Source organism: Rhincodon typus, chromosome 8 (assembly GCF_021869965.1).
Source record: "Rhincodon typus isolate 14 chromosome 8, sRhiTyp1.1, whole genome shotgun sequence".
Taxonomy (NCBI): Eukaryota; Metazoa; Chordata; class Chondrichthyes; order Orectolobiformes; family Rhincodontidae; genus Rhincodon; species Rhincodon typus.
In genome coordinates, this window is record NC_063339.1 from 9552442 (window position 1) to 9565988 (window position 13547).

Consider the following 13547-nt stretch of genomic DNA (forward strand, 5'->3'; position numbering starts at 1 on the left):
GGTAGGCTATTGCAGAAAATACGGAGGCATGGGATTGAGGGTGATTTAGCGGTTTGGATCAGAAATTGGCTAGCTGTAAGAAGACAGAGGGTGGTGGTTGATGGGAAATGTTCATCCTGGAGTTCAGTTACTAGTGGTGTACCTCAAGGATCTGTTTTGGGGCCACTGCTGTTTGTCATTTTTAAAAATGACCTGGATGAGGGCGTAGAAGGATGGGTTAGTAAATTTGCAGATGACACCAAAGTCGGTGGAGTTGTGGATAGTGGGAAGGATGTTGCAGGTTACAGAGGGACATAGATAAGCTGCAGAGCTGGGCTGAGAGGTGGCAAATGGAGTTTAATGCGGAAAAGTGTGAGGTGATTCACTTTGGAAGGAGTAACAGGAATACAGAGTACTGGGCTAATGGTAAGATTCTTGGTAGTGTGGATGAGCAGAAAGATCTCGGTGTCCATGTGCATAGATCACTGAAAGTTGCCACCCAGGTTGATAGCGTTGTTAAGAAGGCGTACAGTATGTTAGGTTTTATTGGTAGAGGGATTGAGTTTCGGAGTCATGAGGTCATGTTGCAGCCGTACAAAACTCTGGTGCGGCCGTGCTTGGAGTATTGCGTACAGTTCTGGTCACCGCATTATAGGAAGGATGTGGAAGCATTGGAAAGGGTGCAGAGGAGATTTACCAGGATGTTGCCTGGTATGGAGGGAAGGTCTTATGAGGAAAGGCTGAGGGTTTTGAGGCTGTTTTCGTTAGAGAGAAGAAGTTAAGAGGTGACTTGATAGAGACATACAAGATGATCAGATGATTAGATAGGATGGACAGTGGGAGCCTTTTTCCTTGGATGGTGATGGCTAGCACGAGGGGACATAGCTTTAAATTGAGGGGTGATAGATATAGGACAGATGTCAGAGGTAGGTTCTTTACTCAGAGAGTAGTAAGGGCGTGGAATGCCCTGCCTGCAAAAGTAGTGGACTCGCCCACTTTAAGGGCATTTAAATGGTCATTGGATAAACATATGGATGATAATGGAATAGTTTAGGTTAGATGGGCTTCAGATTGGTTTCACAGGTCGGCGCAACATCGAGGGCCGAAGGGCCTGTACTGCACTGTAATGTTCTATGTTCTATGTTCTATGTTCTAAGTTTTTGAGAACATGAAAGGTGCCTCAAAGTGTGCTTCACAGATGCTGCCAGACCTGCTGAGCTTTTCCAGCAACTTTGCTTTTGTTCCACAAATTCTTACTTCAGATGACATCCAGAGCTTTAGTAAAACTTCTTTCTTTAACACAATGTGGATAATTCCTCACTGCCTTTGAACCCAGTGACCTGCCACACTATTCCAGAGTCAGCCACGTTGCTGTAGATCTGGAGTCACATGGAGGACAGGACATCAGATTTCCTTCCTTAAAGGCCATTGGTGAACCAGATGGGCTTTTACATCAATTGATGATAACTTCATGGTCAACATCACTGAGACTGGCCTTCATTTCTAGATTTATTAACTGGATTCGAATTCCACCGGCTTTGAACACATCACCTCAGGGCACTGAGCGAGATTACTCGCCCAGCGACATTGTAGAAATCTGTTTCATAATTTTAACAACCTGCACATAAGGATAAATCTCAGCCCATGTAACACCACCTTTCCTCCCACACTCCCTCATCCCTGCTCTCCCTCCCCCCCATCCCATTTCCCTTCCAGAATATATTACAAAGCGGAAGCATTGGATATCTGGCCACCAGTGGCAAATACTGCGTCACACTTGAGAAGGAAACTAAATTTAAACACAAGGGCTTTCACCGCTTTTAAATGAAATCTCTTGGAAAAGGGGACCTAATTGTTTTGCTCAAAGAGAGAAACTCTCCTAGGAATTGCGCATCAACAATTCATTCAACAAATATCCTGACTCAAAAGATTTCAGAAATCGTGGGAGATATTCTCTTCACGGTCTTACGAACAAAGAGTGATAGATTCCACATCCTTCACCACCTCCTGCCTACTCACACTTCATGGTGCGGAGCTGTTGGTGTTGGAGTGGGGTGCGTGTCTGACATTAATCCCACTGATGAAGTGTCTCTCAGGTTTCCTAGCTCCCTCTTTATTTCCACTGTACAATGATGCCTTAAGTCTCCACCTCAAACAGGAGTTCCTCTGTGTCTCCAGTGCAGCTTATCAGAGGCTGAATACCACACATTGTCCTGACGACCAGAAATCAAATCAATAAGTTCATCAAAGAGGAGAACACACCATCCAGGAGTGGCAGGCTTATTTTAAATGGCTTCCTCATTGGTTTCTATAAATTTGTAAATTACACATTACTTTGGAAAAACAGTCAGAATCACAGAGTTGTTACAGTACCAAAAGAGGCAATTTGGTCCGTCCTTTCTGTGCTAGCTCCCCAAAGGAGCAACTCACTAGCACCTCCCCGCTTTCTCCCTGGACATTCTTTCTTGCTACTGCTATGATCTACCTCTCTTGGAAGAATTCCTTCTGTCAGAAGGTGGTGAATCAGTGGAACTCTTTGCCACAGAGGGCTGTTGAGGCTGAGTCATTAAGTATGTTCAAGGTTGAGAAAGACAGATTTTTAATCAGTGAGGGAAGGGAGGGTTATAAGGAAAAGCCAGGAAAGTAGTGTTCAGCACCATCAAATCAGCCATTGAATGGCAGAACACACTCAAGGGGCTCAATTCCCTACCTCTGTTCCTTACATTTTATGTCAGTGTGAAAAAAATTATCCTCATGTTGCATTTGCTTCTTTTCCCAATTACCTGAAAGCTGCGCTCTCTAGGTTCTTGATCCTTCTACCAGTGGGAACAGTTTCTCCCTGTCTACTCTACAGAGTCCCCTTTATGATAGAATCGTAGGATCCTGGAATTTAACAGTGCAGAAGCAGGCATTTAATTCATCAAGTCTACACCATCTACTGAAAGAGCTGTCCAGCTCGTCACACTCTCCAGCCCTATCTCTGTAGCTTTTTCAGTTCATGACCTTCAAAATATATGTATATAATATTGAAGAACTCTACCAAATGTCCCCCTCAGCCATATCTCAAGGAAAACAGTTCCAAGTTTTTTTTTCTATTCATTTGTGCGATGTGGGCATCGTTGGCTGGGTCAGCATTTCTTGCCTAGTTGCACTTGAGAAGGTGGTGGTGAGCTGCCTTCTTGAACCACTGCAGTCCTCCTGCAATAGGTTGACCCACAATGCTATTAGGGAGGGATTTCCAGGATTTTGACCCAGCAATAGTGAAGGAATGGCGATAAATTTCCACGTCAGGATGGTGAGTGGCTCAGAGGGAAACTTGGAGGTGGTGGTGTTCCCATATGTCTGCTGCCCTTGTCCTTCTAGATGGAAGTGTTTGTGGGTTCAGAAGGTGCTGTCTGAGGATCTTTGGTGAATTTTTGCAGTGCATCTTGTAGATAGTACATACTGCAGCTACTGAGCGTCAGTGGTGGAGGGAATGGATGCTAGTGCATGTGATACCAACCAAGGGGGCTGCTTTGTCCTGGATGGTGTCAAGCTTCTTGAGTGTTGTTGGGGCTGCACCCATCCAGGCAAGTGGGGAGTATTCCATCACACTCCTGACTTGTGCCTTGTATTTGAAGGACAGGCTTTGGGGAGTCAGGAGGTGAGTTACTTCTGGCAGGATTCCTTGCCTCTGACCTGCTGTTGTAGCCATTGTGTGTAATTCTATCAGCTTACACTTATTGTAAAGCCAGAACTGTCTGCAATGGGTCAGCCATTTTTACCAAATGGCTGTTTGCCATCTCCCCAAAGACCTGGCGTCATGTGGAACTGGGCCACAGCACCAACCACCACTAAAGACACCTGTTAGCAAGCTACAAGGATGGCAGTCCTTAAACAGAGATCCTGCAGGACACTTCCCCTGTTCAGGAGAGTAGCAAAAATCTGTAATTCCGACTCTCGCACTCCTACCTGTCAGCTAACTTCCTAACCAGGTCAATAACTTGTCTTCAAATCTACAAAGCGCCAAATTTGGTGAGCAGTCTCTTCTCAGAAATGTGATTAAATTCCTTTGGAAACACATAACTAACATCCATAGACATTCCCTTGTCCACCAGTCTTCAAAAACCTCAATCAGGTTTGCCAAACATGAGCTACCTTTTACAAATCGAGGCTGGTTTCTCTTTCTGACCAGCTGGGATATTTTGTGCTATTATTTTCATTATTCCTAATGGGGGAGAGAAGTGAGAATTTAACTGATGAAATTCATTAAGCTACTTTATCTTCCAGCTGATTAGTAAACATATGGACACAATAATTCCCATTTCCTTTACCTGGCTCCTGATCTCTCCTCAGAAGATGAAAATAAATAATTAGCCATGTGCTCTGTATGATTTTTGGCTCACTTTTCCCTACTTTTGGCATTCCTTTCCTTTCTACTCCGCGACCATGCCTGTCTCTTACTGTTTACATTCTGATTGCCTACTTGTCTAATCTATTCCCATCTATTCAAGCAGTAAGGCTGAGAACAAAGCCAGCGAACTAACCCAATCTCCCATGACAATATTTGTAGCAAACAGCCTAAGCAGTACTGTCAAGAATAGCAAGTGGCTCTTCAATAGCTGTGAATGTTCACTGAAACCTCTAAACTAACTTGTGGCATCTAAAGTACTCCAGCTGAGATGTCATGTCTGGTTTCTAATCTGTGCTGCTTCCTCTATTTAACATTCTACAGATATAACCCTCAGAGAACAACATTTAACCATTGAGCAGCATCGTTCATTTAGACCCAGCTGCTTATGCTTTAAAAATCTCCAAACATGGCTACAACCAACATTCAGCAATTTTCCTCACCATATTTCACTCTATTCTCTTTCTCAGGAGTATGAAAACATTTGTAGGATCAAATTACTGCAGATGCTGGAATCTGTACTGAAAACAAAAAATGTCAGAAATCAAAGCGGGTCAAGCAACATTCATGAATAGAGAACAAGCTAACATTTTGAGTGGCTCTGATGAGGAGTCATCTAGTCTCGAAACATTAGCTTGCTCTCTCTCCACAGATGCTCCCTGAACCCACTGTGATTTCCAGCATTTTTATTTTCAGTACAAAAAGACTTACATTTCCATAGCGACTTTCACAATGTAAGGATGTTCCAAAGTGCATTGGATCGAAGGGAGTATTCTTGAAGTTTATAACCAAGTTGCAATGAACGATATGCAACTGTCAATGTGTGCACAGCAAGGTCCCCAAATGTGATAGGATCAGACATTTTGTGGCTGTAGATTGAGTGAGGGACATATACTGGCCACCTTGGCAAATCCAGACATGAGCAAAAGCACATTAATCTGCTGACCTCTCTCATTTGGAACCGTTATGAAAACGAACAGTCACTCACTGTAACTAATGTACTCACACATCTTGCGGATTGTACGGGAAGGCTGATGCTACTGTGAAAATGTTCTTCAAGCGGGTATCACATGCCATTTTAAATTAGCTAGGAGCTGGAGGTGGAAAGGGTCCTCACAGGGAAGTGTTATATTTCAGTGGGCAGTATCAAAAATACTGTAAGAATGCTTGTCTATGTGAATGCAAATGAGACACGAGGTGAGAAAACAGCCGAAACCATTCCATGTACATCTAACCACCTCAGGGTGTCTTAAATTTGTCACCTTTGTCAATGTTTCCTTCTGAATATCTTTCCAACATTCTATTTATTTTAAAATGGCAAATCATCCCAGTAAGCTCTGGGAGAACAATTAGCACTTTCAAGGACAGGATTGATGCATTTCTATTCTTTTCTTAACACTGACAGGATATTATTTTATTTTTTCTTTCCCTTATGTACTTATCTAACTTCCCCTTTAATGTCCCCACATTATGCCATGTTCCCCATTCTAAGCATTCTCTGAAAGAACTGTACTGGGTTTACCAGTTGGCTGTGATAGATATCTGACCTCAATATTAGACTTTGCTAGAAGTGGCAACATCTCTGCAACTGTCCTTGACAAACTCTTTCATTGATTTAGCGACCTCAGTCAGGTCAACCATTGGCCATCTTTGGTCCAATGAAATGAGCATTAGCCTGACCAATTTTCTCTGCTCAGTTTCCTTTCAGTCCCATCATCGTTTCTTTCTTATCTGTTTTTCTCTTGCACCTACTTCAATGCCACTGCATCCTCTCTGTTACCTGGAAGTCAGCAAAGAAACATAGAAAATAGGAATTGGACTAGGCCATTCGGCCCTTTGAGCCTGCTTCATCATTCAATATGATTATCGTTGGCCATCCAACTCAGTGCCTGTCCTGCTTTCTCCCCAAACCCATAAGACCATAAGATATAGAAGTAGAATTAGGCTATTTGGCCGATTGAGTCTGATCCACCATTTGAAAACAGCTGATATGTTTCTCAACCCTACTCTCTTACTTTCTCCCTGTATCCTTGATCCCCATACCAATCAAAAACCTCTCACTGTCTTGAATGCACTCAATGTCTTGACCTCCACTGCTTTCTGCAGCAATAAGTTCCACAGATTTACCACCTTCTGGCTGAAGAAATTCCTCCTCATCTCGGTTCTAAAGGGTTGTCCCTTCACTCTGATGCTATGCCTCGTCTCTCCTACTGGTGGAAATATCTTCTGCACATCCACTCTATCCACGACAATCAGAATCATTTAAGTTTTCATCGGATTCCCCCTCATTTTTCTAAACTCCAGATGCAGGGCTACAAGGAGAAGGCAGCAAGATTACACGGTACAGCGCAGTTACAACTGACTGAATACCTCCTCTTGTGCTATAACAATTCTGTGATTTATTTATATCTCAGAGCTAAATTGCAATATAGACATTATACTGACTTCACAGCAAAGAAAAAAATCCACTTGGACCTATACTGGTGTTTAGCCTCCTTCCACCTGACCTCATCTAACAACAGCAGCAAAAATTACTTCTTTCTCAAAGGACCTTTTGTTTGTTAAGAGTCAAACCTCATATTAAGTAAGAAAGAGCTCAGTCTAGTAGCAAAGATGAAGTAACCACAGACTTTAAAAGCTTGTAGGTCATGGATAGAGGCAAAACAGAGGGATGTGATGCATTGTGAGGCAGGTGTAATTGGATTCTTGATTTTAGAGGAGATGAAAGATTATTGAGGATATGTGGGGATGTAGAGTTGAAGTTAAATTGAGAGCAGCTCTTGTTGAAGCTTTGAAATGCCACACCTGGATCCCAGAATGAACATAGAACATAGAACATTACAGCGCAGTACAGGCCCTACGGCCCTTGATGTTGCGCCGACCTGTGAAACCAATCTGAAGCCCATCTAATCTAAACTATTCCATTATTATCCATATGTTTATCCAATGAATGTTCCTAAACCATCAGTCAATCGATAGCCAGGTTTTCCCTGGATTCAGTATTCAACTGCAATTGGTTTTGTTGCTGTTCTTTTATGAGCTATGGTAAAGTGAGCACTTATGAACCATTCATACAAATGGCAGTCCAAGCAGAATACAGATGATCCTTATAAGACACGTTACAATTAGCACCAAGAAAGAGGGGGAAGAATATGCTGCTGCTTGTTAAACAAAGATTCCCTGGGAACATCATAAAATCAAAGAGTCATAGAGATGTACAGCACATAAATAAACCCTTTGGTCCAACTCGTCCATGCCTACCAGATATCCTAAACTGATCCAGTCCCATTTGCCAGCATTTGGCCCATATCTCTCTAAACTCTTCCTATTCATCCAGATGCCCTTTAAATGATGTAATTGTACTCACCTCCACCACTTCCTCATGACTACCCTCTGTGTGAAAACATTGCTCCTTAGGTCCCTTTTAAATCTTTTCCCTCTCACCTAAAACCTATGCCCTCACGTTTTGGACTCCCCTACATTGGGAAAAGACATCGGCTATTCATCCTATCCATGCCCCTCATGATTTTATAAACCTCTATAAGGTCACCCCTCAGCCTCTGACACTCCAGGGAAAATAGCCCCACCCTATTCAGCCTCCTCCTATAGCTCAAACCCTCCAACCCTGGCAACGTCCCTGTAAATATTTTCTGAACTCCTTCAAGTTTCACAATATCTTTCCTATAGCAAGGAGGCCAGAACTGAACACAGTATTCCAAAAGTGGCCAAACCAATCTCCTGTACAGCGAAACATGACCTCCCCACTCCTACACTCAATGGACTGACGAATAAAGGCAAGCATGCCAAACACCTTCTTCATTATCCTGTCTACCTGCGACTCCAATTTCAAAGAAATATGAACCTGCATTCCAAGGTCTCTTTGTTTGGCAATACTCCCCAGGACCTTACTGTTAAGTATATAAATCCTTCCCTAGTTTGCTGTACCAAAATGCAGCAAAAGTAAAATGGATGACAGGATTTCAACAAGACCTGTATGACCCTCCTGTTTGGCAAGCCCTGAAATTTAAAATTATTTTACAAAGGTAAAACACTGCTGATGCTGGCATTCTCAAATAAAAGTGCTGAAAATAGTCAGCTGGTCTGGGAGCATCTGTGCAAAGAGAAATTAAGCTAAGGTTAGAAGAAGTGACAAGAGGTCACTGACCAGATACACTCTGTTTATCTCTCCACAGATCTGCTGAGTGTTTCTGTTTTTATTCAATATTCTTACCCATTTCCATATCGCTTTGTGGCCTTACCCCATCCCCATCTCTGTAATATCCTCCAGCCCCACAACCCTGCAAAGTCCCTCCACTCCTGGTCTCCTCTATATGCTCCATTTCCATCACTACACTGATGGTTCTCATGCTTTATGCTGCCTAATCCCCGAGTTCTGGGGTTACCAATCCCTAAGCCTTGCTACTTCTCTTTTTCTTCAAACTGGTGTTTAAATCCTATGTCTTCGACTAAGTTTGCGGCTACCTCTCTTCGCCACCTATGCTGGTTAGGGTCAAATTTTAGAACATAGAACGTAGAACAGTACAGCACAGTACAGGCCCTTCAGCCCACGATGTTGTGCCGACCTATTATCCTACTAAGATCAATAATTATTCTACTAAGATCAATTTGCTTCATAACGTGAAGCATGAAGTGCTTTGGGATGTTATGTTACATAAAGGTGCTATGCAAATGCAAGTATGTGTTGTTGGGAGATATTAAGAGATACTTTTCCATCCTTAGCTGATGAGATGTCAGGACAATGAGGTATTAAATGCTGCAAAAGGAGAGGAACAACATGAGAGGTATGGTTTGGGAGGCAATGTCTTTGAATTAGTGGTGCATTTATTGAGTTTGAATTTTTTTTAAATGATTTCATGGGATGTTAGGCCAGCAATTATTGTCCATCCCTAATTGACCAGAGTTGTTAAGAGTGAAGAATCAACCACATTACTCTGGGTCTGGAGTCACATATAGACCAAGCCAGGGAAGGACAGTAGCTTTATATGAGGGGAATTAGTGAAGCAGATGGGCTTTTTCCTCCAACATTTGATAATGGTTTTATGGCCACTGTTTGACTCAATCAAGATTTTTACTGAATTCAAATTCAGAGCAGGAATCGAGCCCAGGTCCCAGAACATTACTTAGGTCTCTAGATTAGTCGTATAGTAGTAGATTAGTAGTATAGCAATAGTACCACTAGGTCACGACCATTTGTATATGTGGGTAGTATGGTTATGATAGCCAGAAGAGAGCCAACATAATCAAAGACCCCTCCTACCCCGGTTAAAGTCTCTTCCAACCTTTTCCATCAGGCAGAAGATACAAGAGCTTAAACAGATTCATCAAAAGATTCAAGAACAGCTTCTTCCTCGCTGTTATTAGGCTTCTGAGTGGACCTCTCAAATTATAAATTTAATGTTGATCTTGGTCTTTATGCAGCTTCTCTGCAGCTGTAACATTGTATTCCTCACTCTGTTCTATTACCCTGATAAATCTTGTATGGTAATGATCTGACTGTATTGCACGCAAAACAAAACTTTTCACTGTACCTAGGTACATGTCACAATAATAAATCAAATTAAACGTATATACTAGATAGATAGATAGATAGATAGATACATAATAGATAGATAGATAAAATAGATAGAAAGAAAGAAGAAAAGAAAGAAGGAAAGAAAGAAAGAAAGAAAGAAAGAAAGGAAGGTATGGATTGTGAAACCTAATATATTGTTGGTTCCTCCTCAGTTGTGTTCCCATTGAAAACAGAACCCTCTACTGCTTCTGCTTAAACTATCGCATCACCCCTGAATTAGAAGGTAGTAAGTTTGAATCCCATTCAAGCACAAATTCAATATTTTCAGTCCTGGTGCACTTACTGAAGGAGTGCTGGATTATTGAAGGTGCTTGCCTTTCACTTTGAGGCATTAAACGGAGGACCCACCTTCCTTTTTTGGGGGCTGTGAAAGATTTCAGCGCACTATTCGGCAGAGGGACTCCCCCTGTCATGACAGCTAACATTGACCCCTTAACATTAACCCCTTAAGCAGCAAAACAAAACCGTACAATCTTATCATTCCTGCGTTGTTGCTTGTGGGAGCTTGGTCTGTTCAAGTTGGTGGCCACATTTCCTAAATTACAATAGCAAATACACTTCAAAACATTTACTTCAATGTGCGTAAAGTACATTTTGTACGTTTCAATGTGATGAAAGAGGCTGTACAAATGAAGGTCACTGCAATGCAGCTTCTTTTCATACATTCATGGAATGTGGGCATTGCCAACTGGGCCAGCATTTACAGCCCATCTCCTGTCACCCATGAACTGAGTGGCTTGCGAGGCAGCCACACTGAGTCACATAGTCACTTTGGCTAGCTCTACTGATGACGATCTGCAGACACACTTACTTTAGACCATATTTCCATCCTTAAAAGGAGTAAGTGATACAGTCATAGAGCTGTACAGCACAGAATCAGACCCTTCGATCCAATCATCCACACCGACCAGATATCCTGTATTAATCTCGTCCCATTTGCCAGCATTTGGTCCATATCCCTCCAAACTCTTCCCAACCGTGTATCCATCCAGACGCCTTTCAAATGTTGTAATTGTACCAGCCTCCACGACTTCCTCTGGCAGCTCGTTCTGTACACGCACCGCTTCTGCGCTTGGGTCCCTTTTAAATCTTTCCCCTCTCACCTCAAACCTGTGCCCTCTAGTTTTGGACTCCCCCACCCCAGGGAAAAGGCCTTGTCTATTTACCCTATCCATGCCCCTCATGATATAATAAACCTCTATAAGGTCACCCCTCAGCCTCTGATGCTCCAAGGGGTTTGAAATGCCAAAAAAAAGGTAGTTTTCTGGTCACCGTGAGAAGTTTTAAATTCAACGTCTTATTTAAAATCCACTATTTGCTGGGATGAGATTTAAACCCCTTGTCTCAATCAGAACATTAACCTTTTAATTACTGGTGCCAATGACATAGCCGCTACATTACCACCTTTCCCCACAGCATCCTTGAAAGATCTGGTGCCATTTGAACTTGGAGTACCGAATTTGCACCATTTATTTGTGTTCTTCTGTGAACGATAAAGGACTTCGCTTGGATATGGAACCCAATAGTGCAACTGGCCTGTCTAACACAAACAGGGCTGAATATTTCTTTCCCCTAACACTCAAAAACCTTTTAATCATTCTGAAATGCTACCATATGGAATGCCATAATACCATTTTTTGTGTAAGAAAGCTATCTAATCAATGGGAAGAAAAATGCAGAAACAGCAAAAAATTAGGTCATAAACATAAAAAGAATGCATTCGTTATATGGATTGAATGAACATTCTCCAACGTAATTGGTATTTGGGGCAATGAAAAGACTGATGATGAGTTAGGCACAGAGCAGCATTTAATCAGATGAATACTGGAAAATTCTGCACAGATTTCTCTTTCTGTGTTGTTTAAGAGTCAAGATACTGCATCAAAAGAAAAAAAGCCCCTTAAGAAAACAGACAGGAAGCATACAGTCCCATCCTTCATCATAAAATCATCATTTGTTTTCAATGGGTAAACATATACTATGTGAGCCTTAATCAGTAGGACATACTTTTTATTATTTTTGCACAGTTTGCATTAGGAATATTGACTTTCAAATCCCCTCCATCTCCAAGATTGATGTAGACAGAGGCAAAGATTTACACTGTTAGAGAAGCAGAAAATAAATCCCTTCCTCCATACGTCTTTCAGAGTCTTTCTCCTACAAATTATCGAGGGGGGGTGGTTGATGCGAGAAAAATTTTAGCCCAAACTAGTGTCACAGCACCATCTAGTGCCACTACCCTATCTGCGAGGACTCAGGCAAACATTTCTGATACTTGCACCCGCACTTTGTTGTATCTTTCATTGTCGTTAGCGAATACCCTACTTGAGTGTTGCACATTTGGAGTCATAGAGCTAGACAGCATGGAAACAGACCCTTTGTTCCAACTCACTAGATATCCTAAATTAATCTAATCCCATTTGTCAGCATTTGGCCCATATCCCTCTAAACTCTTCCTATGCATGTACCCATCCAGATGTCTTTTAAATATTGTAATTGTACCCACCTCCATCACTTCCTCTGGAAGCTTATTCCACACACGCACCACCCTCTGTATGAAAAAGTTACCTCTTAGATCCCTTTTAAATCTTTGCCCTCTCACCTTAAACATATCCCATCTAGTCTTGGACATGCCCCTACACTAGGGAAAAGACTTTAGCGTGCCCGTCATGATTTTATAAACTTCTATAATGTCACCCCTCAGCCTCCGACGCTCCAGGGACAACAGTGTTTGTGTGATCCAGGACAGCAATGGGAGGTAAAAATTGCCGGAAAAACACAGGAGGTCTGGTAGCATGTGGGGAGAGAAAGCAGAGTCAATGTTTCGAGTCCAGTGACCCATCTTCAGAATGGATTGGAGCTGGGAAAAGGTGGGATATATACTAACGAAGGGGGTGGGGGTGGGGGGGAGTAAGCCAATAGTTGGACTGGAGCCCAAACAGAGAGAGAAAGAAAGTTGGGCAGACAAAGGGCTGGTTGATAGTAAAGCAAGAGAGAAGAAAAACGAATAATGGGGACAACGAGTAGATGAAAATGTGTTGATTGTGTTAAAAGCAGCCCTTGTAATGGCAGAGACCAGAAGTGTGAGAGTGGGAAGGGACATGAAAGGTGGTGTTCAGGCCCTAAACTCGATGTTGGGTCCTGAAGGCTGCAGGGTCCCCAAGTGAGAGATGTGTTGCTGTTATTATAGCTTGTGCTGAGCCTCGCTGGAGCACTGCAGCAGATGTGAAGACAGGAAAGGTCTGGTGCGCAGTGATTTTTTGTTTGTTGTCATTTACTCTTTTATCCAAGTTGGAAAAGCTCCCTGCTTTCTGTCCCTGTACACCTCCATGCCAAGGACAGTTTCATGTATATAAGGAAGTTAGATTCCTCTGATTTCTGTCAGCAACAATGCCTGATTTCAACATAAATTCTTAGTCTCCTCAAACAACATATCTGCCATCTTGGACAACAAGGTGTAGAGCTGGATGAACACAGCAGGCCAAGCAGCATCAGAGAAGCAGGAAAGCTGACATTTCTGAAGAAGGGTCTAGACCCTAAACGTCAGCTTTCCTGCTCCTCTGATGCTGCTTGGCCTGCTGTGTT

General features: G+C 42.5%; 1 protein-coding gene across 1 annotated transcript in view; it reads right to left on the minus strand.

The window, feature by feature from the left end:
• The window catches only part of nrxn3a (neurexin 3a), a 1856693-nt gene that overhangs the window by 886414 nt on the left and 956732 nt on the right, over positions 1–13547 (minus strand). The gene's annotated exons all lie outside the window — the stretch shown is intronic.